The 13,893-nt window shown below is 43.8% G+C and overlaps 1 long non-coding RNA gene and 2 pseudogenes across 3 annotated transcripts in view; 2 read left to right on the forward strand and 1 right to left on the reverse strand.

Moving 5' to 3' along the window:
* Nucleotides 1-2,338, forward strand: part of LOC110501569 (protein MMS22-like) — a 32,457-nt pseudogene extending 30,119 nt beyond the window's left edge. The window contains exons 14-16 of the transcript XR_016483570.1: nucleotides 103-325; nucleotides 563-730; nucleotides 864-2,338. The product of XR_016483570.1 is annotated as a protein MMS22-like (transcript). The remainder of the gene's footprint in view (nucleotides 1-102; nucleotides 326-562; nucleotides 731-863) is intronic.
* The window catches only part of LOC149985105 (uncharacterized), a 234,921-nt gene that overhangs the window by 174,679 nt on the left and 46,349 nt on the right, over nucleotides 1-13,893 (forward strand). The gene's annotated exons all lie outside the window — the stretch shown is intronic.
* LOC110501576 (kelch-like protein 32) overlaps nucleotides 9,452-13,893 on the reverse strand; it is a 43,180-nt pseudogene continuing 38,738 nt past the window's right edge. Inside the window, exons 9-11 of the transcript XR_016486661.1 lie at nucleotides 11,169-11,354; nucleotides 10,839-10,933; nucleotides 9,452-10,593 (exon numbers count right to left, since the gene is read on the reverse strand). The product of XR_016486661.1 is annotated as a kelch-like protein 32 (transcript). The remainder of the gene's footprint in view (nucleotides 10,594-10,838; nucleotides 10,934-11,168; nucleotides 11,355-13,893) is intronic.

A 13,893-nucleotide genomic window follows, 5' to 3' on the forward strand; every position in this document is an offset into this window, starting at 1 on the left:
TACTAGCAGGGTTAGAGGGGAGGACAGAAAAATCCAGAAGTATTTCCCATGAGCATTAATAATACTATACTGACCTCTCTCACTGTGCCTCTGTCTCTCCTTTCTTCCCCTCCAGGGTCTGTGTATAGCAGCCAGTATGTCTGTCTCAGGGAGCCTACCTAAAGAAGCAGCTCCGTGATGTCATCTCCAAGTACCTTGACCATTTCCTGCCTGCCACTCCATCGGTTGGGGCCATAGCCAATCACCCGGTGCTGCTGGCGGCCTGCGAGGCCACGCCCGCCCCACGTGGGGCAGCACTGAGGAGGAGCGTCCTGCAGGTGATCAGGTAGGATTCTGACGCTCTGGGTAGAGATTGCTCTTAGGCACAGATCCAGGATGAGTAAACCCTGCCCAAATCCTCACCTTAATAATTAGGTAAGGGAATGCGAAGCCAAACTGACCTTGGAGCAGTGTCTCAGGACAACTTCATCCTAATCCACCTTGACAGCCTCCTAAGAGCATCTATTAAATGGCCAGACATTACTGGCTCTGTGTCATACCTCATCTGTATCTGTCTCCATAGTGAGAACTTCCTGCATTTCAAAGGCAACGCCCCTCCTCCCCGCCTGGTCACGGTCCTGGCCTTCCTATTGGAGCTGCTGAGACAGAACAATGACTGTGACCCCGCCCTGCTCACCATGCCCCTTCCCCTCTCTGCTCCGCTGCCTGAAGCTGGTCAACGAGCTTCACGGTGAGAGTACACACACATAAAGACACAGTAATCATATTTGTGAACAATGTGTCGAACAAGCTTGCTTTTATGGGTAGTGTTTCTCTAGGTTTTTTGTGTGGTAACTAGTCTAAAAGCAGCTGTGCGTTCACAGTGAGGAGGACCAGTACAGAGGCCCTGCAGCTGGTGGTGGAGAGACGTTCAGCCGCCGCCGGGGATGCGCCATGTGACCAACTGCTATAACCTTTACTCTTCCTCTCTCTGCATTCAGCACTTGGGTCGTGTCAATTATTGTACACCGTAGCAAAATGTTTTTCAAATGTTGGACATAACCTAATCTATGGGTCATAAAACCATAAAGCCAGTGTGTGACATGCCAGATATCAAACCACATCACTAATAAAAACACACAACCCCAAATACAGACAGACAGACCCCTCCCTTTTTCCACATTTTAGAATATGCCTTATTCTAAAATGTATTAAATATATTTTTTTTCCCTCATCAATCTACAATCTTACCCCATAATGACAAAGCAAAAACAGGTTTTTAGAAATGGTTTCAAATGTATTCAAAAAAACAAAAACAGATACCTTATTTACTCCTGAGTGGCGCAGCAGTCTAAGGCACTGCATCTCAGTGTCATTACAGACACCCTGGTTCGATTCCAGGCTGTAGCACAACCAGCCGTGATTGGGAGTCCCATAGGGCGTCCGGGTTTGGCCAGTGTAGGCCGCCATTGTAAATAATAATTTGTTCTTAACTGAATTACCTAGTTAAATAAAAGGTGAAATAAAAAAGTATTCAGACCCTTTGCTATGAGACTCAAAGTTACGGTGTGGGTCATGTTTCCATTGATCATCCTTGAGATGTTTCTACAACTTGATTGGAGTCCACCTGTGGTAAATTCAATTGATTGGACATGATTTGGAGAAGCACACAAGTTTGAAACCAACAAGACTCTTCCTAGAGCTGGCCGGCCAAACTGAGCAAAAGGGAGAGAAGGGCCTTGGTCAGGGAGGTGGCCAAGAACCCGATGGTCACTTTGACAGAGTTCCTTTGTGGAGATGGGAGAACCTTCCAAAAGGACAACCATCTCTGCAGCACTCCACCAATCAGGTCTTTATGGTAAAGTGGCCAGACGGAGGGCACCCAAAGGACTCTCAGACCATGAGAAACAAGATTCTCTAGTCTGATGAAACCAAAATTGAACTGAATGCCAAGCATCACATCTGGAGGACACCTGGCAGAATCCTTACGGTAATGCGTGGTGGCAGCATCATGCTGTGGCAATGTTTTTCAGCAGCAGGAACTGGGAGACTAGTCAGGATCGAGGGAAAGATGAACGGAGCAAAGTACAGTGAGATCATTGATGAAAACCTGCTCCAGAGCGCTCAGGACCTCAGACGGGGGCGATTGTTCACCTTCCAACAGGACAACGACCCTAAGCACACAGCCAAGACAACACAGGAGTGGCTTTGGGACAAGTCTCGGAATGTCCTTGAGTGGTCCAGCCAGAGCCCGGACTTCCAATCCAATCTCTGGAGAGACCTGAAAATAGTTGTGCAGCGACGCTCCCCGTCCAACCTGACAGAGCTTGAGAGGATCTGATGAGAAGAATGGGAGAAACTCCCCAAGTACAGGTGTGCCAAGCTTGTAGCGTCATACCTGTGACGACCCTCCCACTCTGTCTGCCGTATTCTCTCTTTGTTCTTGTTTCCTTATTAGGATGCCGGTGGGCGGAGTTGGGGAGGGTCATCAGCTACATGGGAAACATGTGGGCCAGGTGTGTCCCAGGATAAATAGACCTCTTCCACATTCATGGAAGAGACTCTCTCCATGCAGACACCTTTGTAGATTGTGTTGTGGTTCTTGGTGGCCTTTTGTTTGTTTGCTTTGGCACCTTTCAACACTCTGCATTATCACATTCATGCATGCAAAACACTCATTTACACTACTGATTACACACACCATTGTATATTTTCCTTAGTTGCTTTAGTTAATAAATATACCTTTTGTTACTCCTTATCTACACGTTGTCTCCCTTTGTTAGGGCTTTGAGCCGGTTCGTGAAAAGTGGGGGCTCATCCGGGATCTTTGAACTATTGGTTTGGGAGACCGTGGAGGTACGTGTTTGGTTTGGGAGACCGTGGAGGTACGTGTTTGGTTTGGGAGACCGTGGAGGTACGTGTTTGGTTTGGGAGACCGTGGAGGTACGTGTTTGGTTTGGGAGACCGTGGAGGTACGTGTTTGGTTTGGATATTGTGTTTGAGTGTGATAGGCCCAGTATTGGTTGCCTTTGTTGTTTGGTTTGTGTGCTGCGTTGGAGAGAGATAATGGTTAGTTTCTAGGCCCTGCCTAGCCTGGAAACTCTTGTTCTACTTTCTGTTGGGACGTCAGTCTGAGGAGGTGAGTACCTGGTAGGAGATTTGTGTAGGGTAGTGGAACTTGCTACCCGGAGCTATGGCCTTTTTCCCCTGATAGGCTTAGCGACGTGTTTCAATTTGACATGTTGGGCATGTTTAAATGTTTGTTATTTTTGTGTGGTGTCTGTGGACTGAGCAGTTGTCTCGGGGGCACACCCGTGGCTTGGTAGAATTTGCCAGCATGCTGGGGAGTTCTATTTCCTTGCCAGCGGGCTACAGTGCATAAATATCCACCGCAAATCTGCACGAAGACTAGGGTTGAGTTATTGTAGGTTTTGGGAAAGCTCCGTATCTCATCTCTCTTCTGTGGTGCTCAGGGTGATTGTCATTTCTCTGGTTGTGGGCTGATGTGCTCAGCAGAGGGGTTGAGCAAGATTATTTACTTATGACTATGGTGTCTCATGTAGACAAGTTCATTCGCTTTCCATCAGAGGAACTGTTAGAATTAGGTACTAAAGACCAGCTGTTGAAGATCGCTGAACACTACAAGGTTAAATGATTGAAATTAGTGAAATTCTGTTTCGTTGGAAGTGACTATGAATCGTTGGAAGTGACTATGAATCGTTGGAAGTGACTATGACTCGTTGGAAGTGACTATGAATCGTTGGGAGTTGTAAAAATTAAGAAGGACCCTGATGTTCTTTTCGTTGGAGTTTGTAGCTGTTGTGGTCTTTTGTGCCATGTTCCTGAATGTTTACGTGACTGACCATTGGTTGGGTTGTCATGTTCTATCTTTCCTGTCTGTTCCCTCCTGGTCTTGTTCTTCTTTCCTCTTAAATATTGCTTCCTATGTGAAAAGGTTGCAGAGGTCTGGGGAGGAGGAGGTTGGTTGGTGGAGGTGTGAACACATAACCCCTCATCAATTTGGGACGCAGAGGCTGTGTCAATTTGGGACGCAGAGGCTGTGTCAATTTGGGACGCAGAGGCTGTGTCAATTTGGGACGCAGAGGCTGTGTCAATTTGGGACGCAGCGGCTGGTATGTTGTTCCGGGGTCCTTGTTGGTCCCCGGTTTTATGGGGGGGAATGTGACGACCCTCCCACTCTGTCTGCCGTATTCTCTTTGTTCTTGTTTCCTTATTAGGATGCCGGTGGGCGGAGTTGGGGAGGGTCGTCAGCTACATGGGAAACACGTGGGCCAGGTGTGTCCAAGGATAAATAGACCTCTTCCACATTCATGGAAGAGACTCTCTCCATGCAGACACCTTTGTAGATTGTGTTGTGGTTCTTGGTGGCCGTTTGTTTGCTTTGGCACCTTTCAACACTCTGCATTATCACATTCATGCTTGCAAAACACTCACTTACACTACTGATTACTGATTACACACACACCATTGTATATTTTCCTTAGTTGCTTTAGTTAATAAATATACCTTTTTGTTACTCCTTATCTCCACGTTGTCTCCCTTTGTTATGGGCTTTGAGCTGGTTCGTGACATACCCAACACGACTCGAGGCTGTAATAGCTGGGATGGAGGGAGAGTTTTGTCATTATGGGGTATTGTGTGTAGATAGATTTTAAAATAAGAATAAAAATTTTTTGGGGGGCAAAATCAAGGGGTCTGAATACTTTGAATGCACTGTGTGTGTGTGTGTGTATATATATATATATATAGTGAATACTGATGCAGTGTTCAGTGACACAGTCCACTCTCTGTATGAAATATACTGGTGCTTGTGCTGTGACACCTTTGGGAGTCATTTTGTGACCCCTCTCTTACTCACTCACTCACTCTCTGCATGTGTGACAGGAATTTGCTGACCCTGCTGGGGGACTGTGATCAGGCGGAGATCATCAGCCTGGAGGAGGACTGACCCTTGACCCCAGGACCAGGTTACCATGCTGTTGACCTCAACACCACTGGGCTTGAAATTCATGTACATAATGTATAGAAATGGTCCTGTTGGAGTTACAGATCATAGTTGATGATCAAGTTTCCATCTTCACATGTACATAATGTATAGAAATGGTCCTGTTGGAGTTACAGATCATAATTTATGATCAAGTTTCCATCTTCACATGTACATAATGTATAGAAATGATCCTGTTGGAGTTACAGATCATAATTTATGATCAAGTTTCCATCTTCACATTGAAATATTTTTCAAAAAGGTGTTACGAAAAAAAGTAACTAATGTGATGAAAAAAAGAGAATGTGGAAGTGCATGTGTTGTATTTCAGTTTCCTAATTGTACAGGCATGGAACGAGGGAAGAGTGTGTGACGCATATAGATAAATGTATAATATGTTGTTTTTCTGGTGTGATAGTAACTACTGATAGTAGACAAATAGGATCTCTGTGTGCTAATGCACTCTTTTGTTGGCCCAACTTTACAGGCAGAACCGCCTCCTTTCCTGAGACTGTCCCTCATCAGATACAACCAAAGAGTCCGAAAGATTACTTTTGCTCTTTCCATTCCCTTTTTCCTTTGAAATCTTCATGCAAATCAGGCTTCATTTCAATAGTCATAATTTCACGTCTGAGGAACTTGAGGTGTCATTAAAAAAAGGCACACAAATACTTTCACATGACCCTCCCCTTTGTACTGTAGTTTTGTTGTTGCATACACCCCCCCATAGAATTAACTCAAAATAATGTTTACAACCACAAATAAAATAAAAACATAGCAACCATGTGTTTATAAATGTGGATATTGACTTTTTCCACATCAGCATGCTTTTGTGGCACAGTTGATGCCACGCAGGGCTACGGGACACAAGGTTGAGGGTTCGCTGACCACCACAGACGAGCTCATTCTCCATTTCTGTTTTATTACTCTACGATCAGAGCCGGCTGCAGACAATGATCAGCTGGGGTAAGTCAGATTCGAGAGGCCAGGAAATCTGATTAAAAATCTGATTATATAAAATATATGCAATGAATGATCCACCAGCAGGTCTCTATGCCAATGTACCACACAATCAATAAGTGAAGCATACTGACTTCAGGCGCTTCAATATCATGGTTTGCTTTTTAAACACCACAATCAAAGACTGCCATCTCGACAAACAGAAAATAGGCCTACATCCCTCCTTAATTTGTAGGTCTACCCAGTATCGAAAGCTTGGCTTGACAGTCTCAATGTCATTCAACTTTTGTGATTCGTAACGTGTCTTTCCATTCATCAAATGGACACCGCACAGTTTGGATGCTGGAATTATATTTTGGAGGAAAGTGTGCAGGTAGCCTACAGGAGACTTTTGAAGTAATCAGATTAAAACATTAAAATCAAATGTTATTAGTGCGCCGAATACATCAGGTGTAGGTAGACCTTACAGTGAAATACAACAGGTGTTAATGTAATTTCATAATTCCTATAATTGTACATTGTACAAAGAATTTGTAAGATTGTCAATTTTATGCAAATAGGAGAGACCAGTCTAATCAAAATGAGAGAATAGTATTTATTCTCGGAGCGCGCTGCCATGAAACCACGAACAGTTTATATACAAAATACAGTTTATATACAAAATATGACGTCATAGGTTATAAAATGTCCTTCCCCCTATCGACCAGGACAGAACAGTTCAAAAAAGTTCAAAAGTTTATTCCCACCCCCTCGCCCAGACACACAGTTAAGACAAGATTAAACTTGTGAAGTCTTCATCTATCACTATTCAGCAGACAGCTCCAGATAATGGAAAACCTAGGAAAACACTCACTGCCTTATCTAAACATCCCAGAGCTAAGTTGAGTCGGTTCAACCATAGGTTAACGATCCTTTCTGCTTACTTAAAACCCACAATCCATTTCCTCCCCAACCTAGCTGGAATGGTATTTATGTTTAATTACCCCCTGTTTCATGCTCCACAATCCCTTAATATTATGAATCAGATATAATAAAACAGAGTATAAGTTTGAATTACTTATAGTTCTATTTAAAATGTAGATATTGTTTAGTCATTATTCATAAAATTCCTAACACTTACGAGCCCCTAACCAACAACGCAGTTTACAAAAATAGGAGTAAGTATAAGAAATAAAAGTAACACGTAATTAAAAAGCAACAGTAAAATAACAATAGCGAGACTATACACAGGGGGGTACCGGTACAGGATCAATCACCGGTTAGTTGAGGTAATATGTACATGTAGGTAGAGTTATTAAAGTGACTATGCATAGATGATAACAACAGAGAGTAGCAGCGGTGTAAAATAGGGGGGGATGCAAATACCCAGGGTAGCCATTTTTTATGAGATGTTCAGGAGTCTTATGGCTTGGGGTAGAAGCTGTTTAGAAGCTTCTTGGACCTAGACTTGGCGCTCCGGATACCGCTTGCCGTGCGGTAGCAGAGAGAACAGTCTAGGACTAGGGTGGCTGGAGTCTGACAATTTTTAGGGCCTTCCTCTGACACCGCCTGGTGTAGAGGTCCTGGATGGTAGGAAGATGGGCCCCAGTGATGTACTGGGCCGCACGCACTATCCTCTAGTGCCTTGCGGTCTGAGGCCGAGCAGTTGCCATACCAGGCAGTGAAAAAACATTGTGACCGGTTGTGTGTTTATGCCACATGTAAAAGGTAATTAATACATTTTAAAAGTAAAATTACAAATATTTGGGTTAGATTCTAGATGAGCGAAGAATAGCTGCTCAGATCGGAGGAGGCGGAGCATGTGTTGAGCTTTCCTGTGAATAACTGGGCCTGCTGAGATTATTATTATTATAGGACGTCATGCGAGAATGATGATCCGCAACAAGACCGCGCATCTCAGTATCAGAAGTAGAAATACAGCCAGACAGGCCTGCCATGGTGCCTTTCAAGACCTTGTTAATAACTGTCCAGAGTAGACCCACAACTGGAATGAAACGTTCAATTCACAGGGCTTTTGCACCGTCATTCAAATGACATTTTCACTGAGGCCTAGAGTAGAATTTTGTGCTCCCTGGAAAACAATAATGCAATTATTCATTGCACTGTGGCGTTGTATGCTAGTCTTGGTAGGATCATTGTATTGTCCCTAAAGATCAATAGGGGAGCTTTTTGAGCTGCGTGCCTCGTCTTTCATGCTCAGTGATTTACCTGGCCTATCCACTTCCTATCAGCTCTTCCTCTTTATGTGGATACATATTGAATATCGGTGCAGCTTTGTATGATTATATGTGTGCCATGATTGCTAATTAGCCTATTGAGTACCACAGTGTGAGTCATAAAACCCAGGAAATGGTTCCCAATCGTTTTTTTTTTTAGCCATTCATTTTTCCTTCTGGGATTTTAGAACTACTTCGTATAAGGTCTTTGTTTCGTGTATGCTTACCCTGGCGTGACATTTTTATAACCGCGCAAATCTCTCTCAGACAAGGTCCCTTTTATCGATCATTAGAATTGCACATGTTAAGTAAACTGAGGCGAATATATTGATAAAACTCACCTTGCCCGAGAGAGAATTACACGGCTATCAAAACCTCACAATGAATTACTTTTTTTGGGGTAAACTTCACGATGTGAAAAACGAACGGAGGAAAAAAAACATTTCCGTGTTTTTATGGGGATGATGTGTCCACTGTGACGGACCATTGCAGATCTGGACAAACGGTCCACCTACCACTATTGTCACTATGACTGCTGGCTAGAGGGCAGGATAGACAGACTGGTAGATATATCCCCCTCCCTCTACTTAAGGTGTCGAAAGCATTCCACTGGGATGCTGGCCCAGGTTGACTCCAATGCTTCCCACAGTTGTCAAGTTGGCTACATGGCCTTTGGGTGGGGGACCATTGTTCAGACTCAGCAGCGTTACAGTTTGTGACAAATCCGCTGCGCCTGGCACCTACCCTGTTCAAAGGAACTTAAATCTTTTGTCTTGCCCATTCACCCTATGAATTGCACACATACACAATCCTTCCTTAACCTGTCTCCTCCAGTGTCTGGATACAGCCCTTAGCAGTGGTATATTGGCCATATACCACAAACCCAGAGGTGCTGTATTGCTATTATAAACCGTTTTCCAAGTAATTAGAGCAATGCAAATACATGTTTTGTCATACCCGTGGTATAGGGTCCGATATACCACGGCTGTCAGTCAAACAGCACTCAGGGCTCGAACCACCCAGTTTCTAATAATAGTTAGTGCGTGGAAAAGCGCATTGCATAAGGGAAGTACCAAAACGCCTCGATATAGTGCGTGCAAGCAGATGAGAAAATGTGCTAAGGATAGAATAAATGATAGTAAATCCTGCAAAAGGGAGAATGTAAACCAGCAAAAAAGCGCCCTGTGCCCAATAGAAAAAACAAAAAAAACAACACAACCCACCCAAAAGCAACAAAAAAAAATGAATCCCGTATTTCAGACTAACACAATACAGCGGATGAACAACTTGCTCGGTTCAATTTATCACGGGCTTTATTGATACAGTACTGGACCTCTTTATTCTGAAAACAAGACATGTTTTTAAAGTCCTCTCTCTCACTGCTGGAGGTGAAACGGCGTTATTTCTTTGACGAAGTAAAACGAGACGTTTTGAAAATGGCATAAGACAGTGGCGACACATAGCGTGCTGAGCATATGCACTGTATGCTACGTGGTCAGACATTCACTCAACTGTTAAAACAGTCTTCAATCCTGAGCTTGAATAGAAAAACACACGCTCGAGAAAGAGTAAGATGGGTCCACAGTTTACACAGGACAGGTTTCAATTGAAATGACCGTGGGTGGGTCCATTGGCTTTGTATTGAGTAGATGGGTTATGGCAAGTAGTAAGTACAGCTAGTTAGAGTGCCAATAGCCCTATAGTGCATTAGTAAAAGAGGGAGCCATTTCACTCCGTAGAGAGCTATGCTCCCCTTGAGTGCTCCAGCATTGCGATCTACTGGTCTGCACCAGTTTGACTAGAGCCAGTCATCTGAGCAGGGTTGGGGTCAATTCTGGATATATTACTCCAATCAATATCTATTATTCTCAATGCTTTTCAATGAGCAACATTGTCATCAGAATTCTGGTTACTTCCTGAATTGACTGAATTGAAATGGAATTGACCCAAACCCTGCAGCTGATGGAAGATCAGTCCTTCATCACAGGGTAGCTGGATAGGAATAGGGAACTTTGAGGACCTTCCTCTTTGAGGACCTTCCTTTTTTCATCCTCAGGATGGGCAGTGACGCCTGCACTTGAAGAGAGTGTGTGTGTGTGTGTGTGTGTGTGTGTGTGTGTGTGTGTGTGTGTGTGTGTGTGCCTTTTAGAGGAAGAGTGGGGCTGTTGTAAAGGAGCAGACCTTTGGTTCTATTATTTTGTGTTACATAATTGTATGTATGTCCATATGAGTTGTTTGCATGATGTATTTACTGTAGTCTCTATTAGTGTGTTAGACAGCCCCTATCCTGTGATGGGGCACTTGTAGAGTCTGTAGGTTGGGGCAGGTGAAGCATGGAGCAGGGAGGAAACACGTTGCTATTCCATTGGAGGCGAACGGTAGAGTTGGTCCGTAGAACACTTCCTCCTTCCCCTCCATGCTCACATCTAACACCTGGACAACAGGAAGTGAAATAAACATGTCATGCACATGGAACAATAGACGTGTACTTCCGGCGCCGACAGAGATGGCCGCCTCGCTTTGCGTTCCTAGGAAACAATAGAATATTGTAATAAGATAACATTTGCTATGAATACCCTCTTTCCCCATAATGCATTATAACCTTATAAACTACGCACAGCATAGTTTAATAATACATACAATTTTTTAGGTTACATAAACCTGTCAAGGTCACTCGCCTGAATACACGCTAGGGGCTCATTGGTCCAAATAGAATATCCACCGACAACATAGATTCGGTCATCATGGACTGCCACGCCAGATTCGTTCTGACCTGCAGAGGATAGAGCGAAAACAATGATTCGCTGTGCCAAAGAGAGGCCAGATGACTCAATGTCATCTGAGACACAGGGTGCGTTGGGAAAGTTCCCGAAAATAAGTCCCTCCGTCTCCTCTCATGACTTCACCTTGAACATACTTGACAACTTCACAGGGAAGCTCCCCTCTAGTATGTGCGTATGTGCGTGTACACGTGTGTGCAGGTGCGTGTGTCTGCGCATCCCACCCACCCGTGAGTAGGCTGAAGGTGCAGCGGGTCCACTGGTCCATGTCTATGTCATAGGAGTCGATGTGGCGGACCAGGATGCGATCGTTGTTGTAGTCCAGGTCATTTCCTCCCAGCACATCCTCCCTGCCTTCTCGCCACGGCCATGACATGGTACACTCGCCTCTGTAGCATGGGCCAGCCACTTGTTCTGTCAGAGAGAGAAAGGGGGGAAAAAGAGAGGGGGGGGGTGAAAGAGACAGAGAGGGGCGAGAGGAGGGGGGGAGAGAGGGTGAGAGAAAGAGAAAGTGAGGAGGAAAAAGGATGGCGAGAAGATGAGATGTTGAATAGATGGATTAATATTTTAGCGTATCCCTGCTTGGGTAATTGATGTATGTTCAGTGCTGGATAAATAATGTGACACCAGGGCTATGATTTTTCCTAATGATTTCACCCCCCTTCCTAATAATATACTTCACTCTCTCCCTTTTACAAAGATGTATCCGACTGTGCACATTTGACTAAGTGTGTCTTTGGTTGTTTTGTAAGTGTAAGTGTGTGTGTGTGTGTGTGTGTGCGTGTGTGTGTGTGTGTGTGTGTGTGTGTGCGTGTGTGTGGGTGTGTGCGTATGTCTGGTAGAAGCTGGCGGGTGGCCATCTGTTGAGGGTAGTGTGGGGGGGGGGGTTGGTGTTCCTGGCAGGTGAATGTAGCTCCACGGTGAATACAAATGAGACTTTCTCTGTCTCCTGCTTTCTCTCGGTCTCCTGCTCTCTCAAGTCAATTCTATTCTATTCATAGGGCTTTATTGGCATGGGAAACGTATGTTAACATTGCCAAAGCAAGTGAAGTAGTTAATATACAGAAGTGAAATAAACAATAAAAATGAGCATTAAACATTACTCACAGAAGTTCCAAAAGAAAAAAAGACATTTCAAATGTCATATGTATATATACAGTGTTGCAACGATGTGCAAATGGTTAAAGCACAAAAGGGAAAATAAATAAACATAAATATGGGTTGTATTTACAATGGTTTTTGTTCTTCACTGGTTGCTCTTTTCTTGTGGCAACAGGTCACACATCTTGCTAATGTGATTGCACACTGTGGTATTTCACCCCAGTAGATATGGGAGTTTATCGAAATTGGGTTTGTTTTCAAATTCTTTGTGGATCTGTGTAATCTCAAGGAAATATGTCTCTCTAATATGGTCATACATTTGGCAGGAGGTTAGGAAGTGCAGCTCAGTTTCCACCTCATTTTGTGGGAAGTGTGCACACAGCCTGTCTTCTCTTGAGAGCCAGGTCTGCCTACGACAGCCTTTCTGAATAGCAAGGCTATGTCAGTACATAGTCAAAGCTTTCCTTAAGTTTGGGTCAGCCACAGTGGTCAGGTATTCTGCCACTGTGTACTCTCTGTTTAGGGCCAAACAGCATTCTAGTTTGCAATGTATTTTTTCTTAATTCTTGTCAATGATTCAAGTAATTATCTTTTTATATTCTGATGATTTGGTTGGGTCTAATTGTGTTGCTGTCCTGGGGCTCTGTGGGGTCTGTTTGTGTTTGTAAACAGGGCCCCAGGACCAGCTTGCTTAGAGGACTCTTCTCCAGGTTCATCTTTCTGTAGGTTATGGCTTTGTTATGGAAGGTTTGGGAATCACTTCCTTTTAGGTGGTTGTAGAATTTAGCAGTTTTTTTCAGGATTTTGATAATAAGTGGGTATCTGCCTAATTTGGTGAATTCTTGGTTGGTGAACAGACCCCATACCTCACAAACATAAAGGGCAATGGGTTCTATAACTGATTCAAGTATTTTTTTGTCAGATCCTAATTGGTATGTCGAATTTTATGTTCCTTTTGATGGCCTAGAAGGCCCTTCTTGCTTTGTCTCTCAGATTGTTCACAGCTTTGTGGAAGTTACCTGTGGCGCTGATGTTTAGGCCAAGTTATGTATAGTTTTTTGTGTGCTCTAGGGCAACGGTGTCTAGATGGAATTTGTGTTTGTGGTCCTGGCGACAGGACCTTTTTTGTAACACCATTATTTTGGTCTTACTGAAATATACTGTCAGGGCCCAGGTCTAACAGAATCTGTGCAGAAGATCTAGGTGCTGCTGTAGGCCCTCTTTGGTTGGTGACAGAAGCACCAGATCATCAGCAAACAGTAGACATTTGACTTCAGATTCTAGTAGGGTGAGGCCGGGTGCTGCAGACTGTTCTAGTGCCCTTGCCAATTCGTTGATATATATGTTGAAGACGGTGGGGCTTAAGCTGCATCCCTGTCTCACGCCACGGCCCTGTGGGGAGAAATGTGCCAATGTTAACCTCACACTTGTTGTTTGTGTACATGGATTTTATAATGTTGTATGTTTTCCCCCAACACCACTTTCCATCAATTTGAATAGCAGACCCTCATGCCAAATTTAAATCAACAAAGCATAAGAAGACTTTGCCTTTGTTTTGGTTTGCTTGTTTGTCAATTAGGGTGTGCAGGGTGAATACATGGTCTGTCATATGATAATTTGGTACAAAGCCAATTTGACATTAGCTCAGTACATTGTTTTTACTGAGAAAATGCACGAGTCTGCTGTTAATAATAATGCAGAGGATTTTCCCAAGGTTGCTGTTGATGCATATCCTACAGTAATTATTGGGGTCAAATCCACTTTTGTGGATTGGGGTGATCAGTCCTTGGTTCCAAATATTGGGGAATATGCCAGAGCTGAGGATGATGATGATAAAGAGTTTCAGTATAGC

The sequence above is a fragment of the Oncorhynchus mykiss genome, chromosome 2 (genome assembly GCF_057628025.1).
Source record: "Oncorhynchus mykiss isolate SJ-2025 chromosome 2, ASM5762802v1, whole genome shotgun sequence".
Taxonomy (NCBI): domain Eukaryota; kingdom Metazoa; phylum Chordata; class Actinopteri; order Salmoniformes; family Salmonidae; genus Oncorhynchus; species Oncorhynchus mykiss.